The sequence below is a fragment of the Coturnix japonica genome, chromosome 4, assembly GCF_054131305.1.
Source record: "Coturnix japonica strain WE chromosome 4, WE-NBRP24, whole genome shotgun sequence".
Lineage (NCBI taxonomy): Eukaryota > Metazoa > Chordata > Aves > Galliformes > Phasianidae > Coturnix > Coturnix japonica.
The window spans coordinates 24,116,450-24,127,366 of NC_140666.1; the positions used below are offsets into that span (position 1 = coordinate 24,116,450).

A 10,917-nucleotide genomic window follows, 5' to 3' on the forward strand; every position below is an offset into this window, starting at 1 on the left:
TTATGGTGATTATGGTGTGAAACCTCTCACATTTAGGGAATCCTGATATCTCTTTAGGATTCTGGCTTGGTACACTTGCATTCTATGCATATTTTGGCTTGTACCCAAAGAGTCCTTATTCATTATGGGGTATTGCTGTTCTTACAGCCTGGGTTAGTTCTTGCTGTAGAGGTTGAGTGCAACCTGTCTTTGTTTTTTCTTAACATTTTATAGAAATAAGCAGGTGAGATAAACTGCAAATTCCAAACTTGGAACAAAAAAAGCATCTTCACAGATTAAAAACAAGTGGCTCAGGTATTTCCAGCTGGATGAATGAAGGTGAATCTGTGGAAGAATGGCTGTTCAACTCAAGAAACAAAAGGCTCAGAGCAGGGTGCCATAGTGCAGTACTTGAAATGCAATGCTGTGCAGCGTAGCTTCTAACAAGGAAGCTAAGCCAAAGTTCTGCAGCTTCTCCCAGCTCGAGGGGCAGATTATTGATTATGGAAATAGTGAGATGCTATTAATGTTCCTGTTGTGTAAGGAGGGATTTGAAATGAATTCATTTAATAGCTGTTTTCTTTAGAGGCAGTTCAGAAAAAAATCTACAGGCCGTTTACATAAACAGGATTGACTGCCAATTCCTGCTCTGATCTATGAGACAAACTAGTCCCAAAACAAGTAGGTATGAAAACCACTGAAGTCATGGAGTATTCATTAATATAATTTTGTCTGAAATAGAAATGAAAAAGCAGGAAGAAGGGTCTGGTACAAACATTCTGATACAGAAGGCTGTTCCATACCTGAAACTCTCATCCTTTCTTCTCTCTGCCTCCATTATATTTTCCCAACTATCTTATTTTGGCCTCCAAATTAGTTTTAACTTACAGGTATTTTTCCAGCACAGCAGGGTGAGGTTGAACGCTTCCAAATTAGAAGCTTTCCACATTTCTCTGGAATATGTTTCTGTGGCACTGAGGTAACTTTTTCCCAAGTTACACAATAAGGCCACTGTAGCAATGGCATCAACGTATGGGAAAGGGTCAAAGTCCTGGGGCTGTGTTGTGTTTCCATAGTGCTCCTCGCAGCAGCCTTCCTTAATGGTGCCATTGGCACTGGCAGAGCCAGCAAGCAAGAAACGTTGCTGGCTGCCTTCTGTGAATGTGTCACTCCTGCTGGCCTAAGTACTGGCTGTACGTCACTAGTGACGTGGGCAAGTGAAGAAAAGCAACACTCATTGAGAAGCAAACTGAGGGGGAGATGTGCCCCCCCAGAGGGTCGGCATGTTACCAGTTGTACATGCAGGAGGAAACAACTTCTGTGGGCTTTGTGAGCTGTGAAAGTGTGTTTTATTCATATGGGAGTAAATAAAGTGACTTCTCTGTCACAAGTAAATGCACAAATTAGGATATATCTACATAAAACCAGAGCTGCGTTTTAAGCACAACAGGCACTTACTCAGCTTGGAGCCTGAATCATACGCATTGCAAAGGAGTGGAAAACATGGGCTTTTAGAGGAACGTTTGCAACATGATGGAAAGCAGAGCAATGACAGCACAGCAGCAAGGTCCTAAGCTGCAGCAAGAGAGAATTCACCCAAATGAACAGCTGCAGGCACACAAATAAAGGAAAGGAGCTACTTACCTTCAGAAGGACTCAGGTATGCACAGATCTCCAGAAAGACCCCTTCTTATCCACTGCTGACCCTTAGATGAGATCTGGGAAGGGGTGGATTCTGGTTCCATTCCAATCCATTCCAATCCATTCCAGTGACCATTCCAGTCACTCAGCTGCACTGTTTACACCTGAGCTCCCCTGGGCTGGCCCTGCCTTCCCACCAGGTGCTCAATCGCTGGTTCAAGGTGTGACTTAGCATTTCCACTACAGCATTTCATAGGCCAACGGAGCTCAAAGATCACTGACCTGATCTGTGTTTGCATGGAAAGAAACCAGACGTGCTTGAAAACAGAGCTTCATTTTCTGTTTTGCATTTTGACAGAACGACTTATTACATAAGCACCATTAGTGTTATGATCCCTTATGAAAACAAGTGTCTCCTTGCTTCACTTTGTTTAGAAAAAAAAGAGTTCTGACTGTGAAGACGTGCTACATACGGAGAGAGAACAATCAACAGGAATATTTGCCTTGCATATTAAGTGCTATGCATATTGACATCATTTTTCACTTGCTACTTGTCTAATAGCTTCAGAGCAGAATTTATTGCCAAAGCCAGGTGAGAGTAATTTAGCTGTGCTCCCAGGAGGGGTGGAGCTTGACTTCACCTCCTCTAGACCTCATGTAAGGGCTGACCACCACTAAGGCAGCATCTCTTGGAGATTGCTTCTTGGTGGAGATTGCCTCAGTGGTTCCCATCAGACTGAAGACTTCCATATGGGTGAGTTTTTCCTATAAATAACCTTTTGGATATTTACTACCATCTTTGTGTTATTGTCGCTGTACAGCAATATAGTGCTACCAAACAGCATGACCTGAAGGATCTTACGGTGTCGATCAGAAGCTCCAAGAAAACGCACTTTCCCTAAAACCAGGTTTGGTAAGTTGCTTCTGGGAGCCTTTACAATCCAAACAAGGAGTAGCTGCTCCATGCAGCATGTTTGCCTCTGCTCCAGCAGTCACTCAGCTCTGCAGGACCTTCTGCTTTTCTTTCAGACAGAAGCTCCCTGCTGCAGTGCTGCAAGAGGAGTACAAGCACAAACATCTGGATGAGTTGTTGCCAGGAATTGTACAAACGTGATCTCTGGAGTCCTTCATGGTATGTTCGATTAAGATGGTGGGGTAGTTTTCTTATGGCAGAGGTGGCCACAGGACTGCATACACTTATGTGGCCAGTAGCATCAGTTCCCATGTAGCAGTAGCCTTGCTGGAGTCACTGAAGCAGACAGTGGAAATGCCATTTGTAATGCTGCTTTATGTTTTTTTTTCCACCCTTTTTCATCTGGATTTCTCCTTTGGAGGCAGAGTGGAAAATGAGACGATGCAGCCATACTGCCAGGACCAGTTCATTTTTAGTCTGCCACTCCTTTTGAAAGACGGCTTGTGTCCCGGGAACGCTGGAGGCATGGCAGACAGAGGGGCGGATCACACTGCAGGGAGCTCAGGTTGCCCAGTGCCCACAGCTCTCACACCTGGAGTCAGTGGCTTTGCTCCTGCCCTGCCACTGCCTTGCAGGCACAGAGCCTCAGCTTTTAGTCCACCTGGAGTCAGTGCTTTCCTTGCTATGCTGACACAACCAAGGCCATTGCATAATAGCCTGGTCCTTAAAAGGAGTTTTTCATGGCTTCTGCCATGTAAAATATGTTGAGCCAGCGATGCTGGCAGCATTCAGAGCCAGAGCTGCTGGAACATCCCATTTCTGTGCCTTGCACAGTGTCACTCGGTCTGATAATGGGAATTTTGTAAGCATGAACTCACAGACTCCTTTGTATTGACTGAGCAGATGAACCCAACAATTTTCCCAGATGGAACTGGTATTCTTGCTATACTCTTGCATTTATTTTTATTAACAGTATGGGTCTGTAACCACAGTTCCTCAGCAGAGGTTTTCTTTCTGGGAGTGACTTAAGCAAGAACAGACTTGATGCAATTGTCCAAGGAAATGTAATATAACAAGAAGGATTTCAATGCTAAGTGGCACTCCAGGCTTTCTTTCAAATCTCAGGAACAACTCTGCCAGTCAGGAACAAATCTACTAAAGCAAATGGAATTAGTCTGGTCTAAATAAGATTATAACTGGGCTTTTTTTGTTTCTGTATTGTTCAGATATAAATCTCAGCATAGAACTTAGGGTCAAATCTTCTGCATATGCCAAAATTATGCTGAATTTGAGAGAAATCGTTCCAGATTCACACCGGCACTCTACAGTGAAATGATGTTTGAAGCAAATATGCCTGTGCTTCCTAAGCAGCCCCTCCTAAACTCAGCAGGTAACCAATAGCTGTTTCTTTCCAAATTAATATCTATTGGCTTCTTTGGGTTCCTTGATACCAGTTTTTCCACTGACCTCTCACCAGATGAGACCAAAACCAATGCTTTGGTTCTGGGGGCCGTGGAGCTGTGAATCAGATGCAATGCTTTGGTCCAGGTCTGGGTTTGAGATTCCTCAAAGCTTGGGAATGTTTAGAGGGGTTTTTATTTTTGTTCATAACACCCTGCCACTTTCTAGCTCTTATGAACCATGTTAAGCTGTTAAGCTACAGCCCAGGAGCATCATGACTGTTATACCAACATGCAGTCATTGTTACTTCTACCATTAGCTCGAGCCTGACCTTCTTGCTTTAATTAATCTGATTATGTTTAATAATAAATTGTAGTAACCCTTTCACCATATTTTTAACCAGTGAAGCTGCTAATCATTTTTGCAGGTCAGTTCTGCAGGAATTCAATGAGAAAGGGATTTACCATGGAGGCAGCACTAATCCCTGCCTAAAAAGATGACTGGGTATTTCTGGGATCATCAAACTAATCTGACTTTTTTTATTGTTATTCATAGTGTGCTGAAGTACACTGTTACTGGTTCAAAAGGAATTGATTTCTCAGAAATGGTTGATCTCCCACATGGCCAATGGGTTTCAGGTAGGCCTGCTGTTCTTTTGGCTCTTTTTGAATTGGTCGACTGACAGCTGTATACCTAAAGCACAGAAGTGGTAGCTTCACTGATGAGTTTGCAGTCTATGCTGTAAGAACATGCTTACATAACCCCTATTTCTATTCATAAAGGTTTATGTGGGTCTATATTGAATTATGCATTTAAAATTAATCCACCGAGGCAGCCCACTGAGATGCCACTTCTCATTTAGGAACTAGCATTAAGGACTTTGTGCTTCATTTAGAAGCTGTGAGAAGCAAGCTTTGTGCTGTGGGGAGGATCTGGCCTGCCAGATTCCAATTGGTCATAGTGAGGTTCCAACAACCACCTCTCAGTCTGTCTCTCTACGTTACCAGGAGAACTCTGCTCTTGAATTGTATGACCCAAACTGTGTAGCTTGGCTGAACCTGACAAACCCAACCAACTTGTGCCAGTTCTTAGAGAGGAGTTAAACTTCTTTAGCTTCAAAACCAAAGTGTATCAGTTCTGCAGATTCACACAGTGATGAAAGCACAGATTGAGCTTTCCACATGGTCTGTCTCATTCATCACTAGTCTGGGGAATGGCTGCCTTTGCTGGCTGGCAAACTGGTTGTCCTCCTATTCTTCAGTTGTTATTGTTTTTATTTTAAAGATAATGGGATTGACCTTAGCTTAACAAAACATTGCTAAATCCTTAACAAGCCTTTCTGTTTGTATTCCTCATTCATTGAACTGTGCTGCTATTGCCAAAGTGTGCAAGTGTCTCCTAAGGATGTGAAAAGGAAAATCTGCAAATGCAAGTTTGCTGTTGTACAGAGGGGGTGGTAGGAATCTCCGCAAAACTGGTTGAAAACCAGCCCCTGGTTCCAAACTTACTGAAGATGGTGGACAGGCAGTTTTGTATGTGAAGCCTCCTTACAAAACCAGGATAAAAGTATTTGTGGTTGTAAGCAGAATGTTCTCATTTATGCATTTACAGTCAGCAGACTGGTTTGCTTCTTTATTTTTGCATGAGAGAATTAATGTGTGATTTACTAGAGGGAAGCTAAGTTGAAGAAAAGGATTTTTATATAAGTACAGATCACGCTTAGTCCTCATTTAGTTTTTATCTGTGAAGGGATTAAATCCCATTGTCTTCAGTCCTCTGCTTTAAGTATCGCATCTCTGGCACACGTGGTGTGCTGTGTTGGGTGAGAGGTGCATGCAGGGCTCTGGCTGTCGGGGTGGATGCTCAGAATGAGATTCGGTAGGTAAGGGGAATTGCATTTGAAAGTAATCTTGCTTAGACCAGGTCTGCAACATGATTAGAGCTTATATCCTTGGCACTGTGGAGGTGCCTCGGAGATTTGATGGAGAGCTGGCTGGCTGAGTACTGGGGGATCTGAAGTTAAATTAGAAAGCAATGGAGATCTTGAGGAAAATAACCAGCAATGACTAAATAGACGAGGACTGTTTTTCTTTAAATTCCCACCATTTTAAAGACAGTTCACAGGTTGTTGGTTTTTTGTTTTATTGTATGTGTGTTTAGATTAAAGGCAAATAAGAGCATAAAATTAAATGTTTTAATATGTGAAAAGCAACTGGTTGCATAACTGTCAAGTTATGAAACCTATATTTTTGTCCTCTGCATCCTGAACATCTGTGGCCTATATTTAATTGCGGTTTTCATCTTCAATTTGAAGAAACAATGTTTAGCCTGAAGACAAAAGTGATCTGTATGGTGAGATCTGCTAAACTGTGCAGTTGAGCTTCACTTGGTAACAAAAAAAAAGGCATTTTATGTGCGTTCTAATTTAGAAATTGTATTCATTCGATGGTTTAAATACAGCTAAGAATACTCTGGTGTTCTGAGCAATCTGAAGAATAGAAATATTAAAGACAGAGGGACTGCAGCTTAAGAGGAACAGGTGCACAGGAATAGAAACGTGGGGCCATATTGTGCTATCAATTTTTAAGCAGGAATCCATACTGATTCCAACCGGGAGTCATTCTGCTGAAATATTGATGGAAAGATATGATATGGCCCATGGGCAGGAAAGAACAAAATGAGAAAAGAGAAGCAAGATAGTGCCAGCAGAGAAAATAATCCAGAGAGTGGAAGCAAAGGGAATGAGTCACTTTGGGAGCAGCAGTCCTGCAAAATCCAGAGAATGATGTGGAAAGATTATACATAGACTGGCAAGGAGATGCATCTCATCACCTTTCATACAGTGCTGCACACAGCCAGATCACTTCCACCCAGATTTGCAGCTGCAATCTGCAGTTTGCAGTTGGTCCATAGGATTGACTAGACGAGGTTTCTCTTTCAGCCAACCTCCAGTTTTCAAGACTTGTAATTCAGATCCAAATGTTAATCTGAATTTGTGACTCAGAAATCGCCAACTGGCAACCTTATTATAGAGGAGAAAGATGCTGCCTTCATGTAGAAATAAGAAGGTGAGGTTTAAAGGATGTCAGTTATCGTTCCTTAAAAGGTTAGGAGTCAAAAACTTCCACAATATTTGCTTCCACCTCATTGTAGCTGCTGAAACATATTTGTGTTCGTATAACATCCAACATTCTGAGTAGAAATTGAGATGTCTGCAAACACACCCTGATGATATCAAGGCAAGTTACACAGTTCCATTTTTAAAACAGATCTGTTTGAAGTAAATCTTAGATGCAGTTCCCAGGTACAACCTTGATGTTTGTTCCAGGTACAGTATGATTTATTGCCACAGCAATATGGAATTCTGCATCTCCGGTTTCTGCCTGCACATAATGAAATAAGTGGTGGTCTGCCTTTCTTTGGATAGGCCGTTTGGCACTGACCAGTTATTCTTCCCCATGGTATTGACCAAGCTGGTGTTTCAGCTTACTGAACCGAATATGGAACTATTTATTTCCATCTACTATTAAGATAGAGCTTCTACAACATTTCTGCCAGCGATATGGTGAGTATGTGTGTCAGAGTTCTCTAACAAGCTGCCATTCATTTCCTCATGCTTAAAAAGGGTACAGAGAAGGAACCAGTGAAACATAAAATGCCAATAATAAAGATAAGCTCACGGCAGCCAGCAATTCCCCCGTTTAAAAAGAATGTTCCAAGATGTATATTTCATCATTCTCTGAAATAAGGAAGACATTTAAAGAGCATCTGTGGATTAGTTTGAGTAAGTTTGTTCTGTGAATTGCTAGGAAAGAAAAGAGACTCTCCTGACGTATTGCAACAAATTGTTCCCGGCACTTCAGCTTCGTACACGAACTGAAAATGCAGAGGAAGCAACACAATATTGGATGAACCTGTTTCAGAATGTTGGCTCGGACCACAAAGCAAGTAATTAACAAGCTGAATGAAGCATTTAAGCCCACGCCTTATCATTTATGTAACTAACCTTTGAGTTTTGGATGCACTGGTATGCTGCAGCGAAGCCTACACAGTGTTTCTTTTATGTGTGTGTATTAAGCAAATGGGAAATGCATACCCTGCCATTTGTTTTTCACATTTTCAGCGCTTATCAGAGTTCTCTGCCTGAGTGATCTTATATTGCAGAAATGTACGCCTCTCGGTCATTTGTGCTGCAGTGCAGTGTCAATCCAGATGAGTTTTGGCCTTGTTATGTGTGCAGGGAGATGTAGTCTACTTTTCAGGGTGCTCGTGAGCTTGTTTAAAGCACCAGAAAAGAATTAATTGAATGCTGTTTTGCTCTGAAGAACAGGAAGGATGGCAGGGGATGCTGCAAGCTCCTATTTTCTGGGGGGGCAGCCTTCACCAACAGCTTTGGAAACAAGGAATGCTGTAAGCTGAGGTCACTGGTTGAGAGGTCTGAAAAGAAGGTGCTTCCATTCTTCTAACACATGTGAAGTGTTCCATCCTTCCCATCCTGAGAAATGCTGGGTGTATGAGGAGCACTGAGACTGCTTATGACAACATCAGCTTTCTACAGAGCAGCTAATATTTAGCAGTGGAGTGTAGCATCACCTCTGCTCTCAGGGAATGAGTCACTTTGCTTACTAATTCCCCTGCTTTCGTGTCTCTCCCTCCTGTTCTTTCTCCATCACTTTATAACCAGACTTATTTGGAACCCTTATAAGACAAACACCATTTCTCCTTGGCGGGAGGGAAATAAAACAGCATACTTAACATGGTTATATAACACACTGCTACTCATGCCTAAAATGAGGTCATTTTGATTAATATATTTATCTGGTGTGCAGCTGTAACAGGAGATATAATTGTGGTTAAAAGCACTGTTTTATTTAGTCTCTTTGCAATGTAGGATTTGCTTTTTGTAACTAATATCCACTGACTCAATGGGAGCTGTTGGTTAATGTGTTAATTGGTGCCCTTGGGCCATATCCTGCCCTCCAAACCTTGGGAAATCTTCACGGTGCAGAAAGACAACTTCCCTTCTCCTCTCTAAGAAACAATGTAAGAATTCCTCTCTCATTATATTTATTAAGAAATAATCCAGTAAAGTACATAAAAGCAGGCAAGAAAATGTGAAAGAAATGAAGGTGCTATGAGCTGTCAGGGACATAGAGTTCAGCTTAGTGTGATAAAAATGGTGCACATAGAATGTGACTCCCTAAGGGTGATGGTGTTTCTGGATGATGGATACAGTAAAAAGAGCAGAAGGGAGCGATGAAGGTAGTGACATGGGCTGGGAGAAGATAAGCAGCATTCTGCCGGTGGCTCCAGCATCATCAGTGGGAATCGCAGAACTGGTAGGATTTGCTTTTGGAATACAAGCAGATGTATTTTTCTTTGGGGATGTGAATTGCCATTCTTCAAAGTTGTGACGCATTAGGTTCTATTTCGGTTTGATGACTCCTAACCAGACACATTAGGAGCTGCTGCTCAGAAGCCAGCATTAAAAACACTGTGTTTTTCTCTTCCCTTCTTTCTGGCAAAAAGCTCATTATTCAAGTGCTTTCTCTAACCTCTAGTTACCCTGGTTGCATAACTGGAAAGCAGCATCCCACCATGCACTTCTGTGACCCAGTTGTGCCTTTCCAGGAGTGACTTTATGAGTTATGAAAGGTGTGTCTGCCAAATTGCTACAGAAACATTTACTCTACTGACCCTGATTTCCCAAATACTAAATAGCCGGCGTTCACTTGGGAGTGAAAAACAGCATCAAGAATAAAGAAAACCAGTTCAGCTCTGTTGAAAATGCTTCTGTGGGTTCTTTAGCCTTGGTGGAACTCGGGCTTCTCATTGAGTAAAAAAATAATAATACTTGTAAAAAGCGTTTTTAAATCATGAATGCTTCACTAAACCTTCAAAACACATTTCAGATGGTACGTTCAGTACTAATAGTCACAGCGCAAATCATTTGAGTCATCCATGGAAGAGACTGAATGCTAATTGCTTTGTTGAACGAGCTTACAGTCTACATGGTGATGTTCTGAATTCAGATTTCCTAGACTGTCTGCAGACCTGCTAAAATCCTTTCACGTTGTTGTGCCACCTATTACCACATTTCCTATGCGTGCTAAAGCCTCCATGCAGATGAAGCTCTATCAAACACATAGAGAAAACCATTTATTACTACTATTACTCTTACAAAATCTTCCTGCAGCTTGTAGAAAAGACAAAAAGCAGCCATGTTTTTTTTCCCCTTTTCTCATATAATACACCATAAGTCAGTTACATAAATAAAGTCACTTACATAAATGGCTTAATTCTCCTTTCACTTACAGCATTACAAGTCAAGAGCAGATCTACTGCGAGAGAAGATGCCGTGCTGGCATCTCACTCGAGCTGTCAGTTTTGCTTTAACAACCTGAAAGCTGTCCATGAGGAGAGGTAAACCATTCAGTGTGCGGCAGCTAAGGGCTATGCAAGGCAAACCCTGCTCTTTGATGGTGCTCTGGTTCTCAGGTAGCCTCCATGTGTTCATTTGCACTTGGCTTTGCTGAGTGGCAAGTTATAATACAGCTGGAGAAGAAGGCCTGGTGACATTTCTGCCCACTAGGAAGAACCATTTCGTCTGTTCTCTTGTGTGATTTCTGGAGTTCTTAGTGGCAGCTGATAGAAAGTTTGAAAAAAACATGGATTTAAGAATGACAGCAACAACAAAGCTTAGCCCCACAGTCCTTTATCGTTTTAAAGTGAGACATAAAATAGTTGACTTCAGAATGCTTCATGAGTCCGCTGAATAAATCTCTTTCAAGCATGCTGAACTTCCAGAGCTGGGAAATGCATCTGCTACCCTAGATTTGTTTTAGTTACTTTTTGCTTTAAGCAACAGCTAAAAGCCATTCTTAATGAAGGCTTCTGGAATCAAAACTGAGAACCAAAAGGAATAATTTACCTGCCATGTTCCTAAGCAAAGCTTCAGCTTTGGCTGTTTCCTGGTGGAAAAG

General features: G+C 41.9%; 1 long non-coding RNA gene across 2 annotated transcripts; it reads left to right on the forward strand.

The window, feature by feature from the left end:
* Positions 1-2,639: 2,639 nt before the first annotated feature.
* Positions 2,640-7,388, forward strand: LOC107312932 (uncharacterized). 2 transcript variants are annotated; one of them, XR_014945710.1, is made up of 3 exons: positions 2,640-2,752; positions 3,760-3,923; positions 4,490-4,974. It is a non-coding gene; the product is annotated as an uncharacterized LOC107312932 (long non-coding RNA). The 2 variants fall into 2 exon arrangements; XR_014945711.1 differs by lacking the exon at positions 2,640-2,752 and adding an exon at positions 7,263-7,388 and having other exon boundaries at positions 3,795-3,923; positions 4,490-4,572.
* Positions 7,389-10,917: the final 3,529 nt, after the last annotated feature.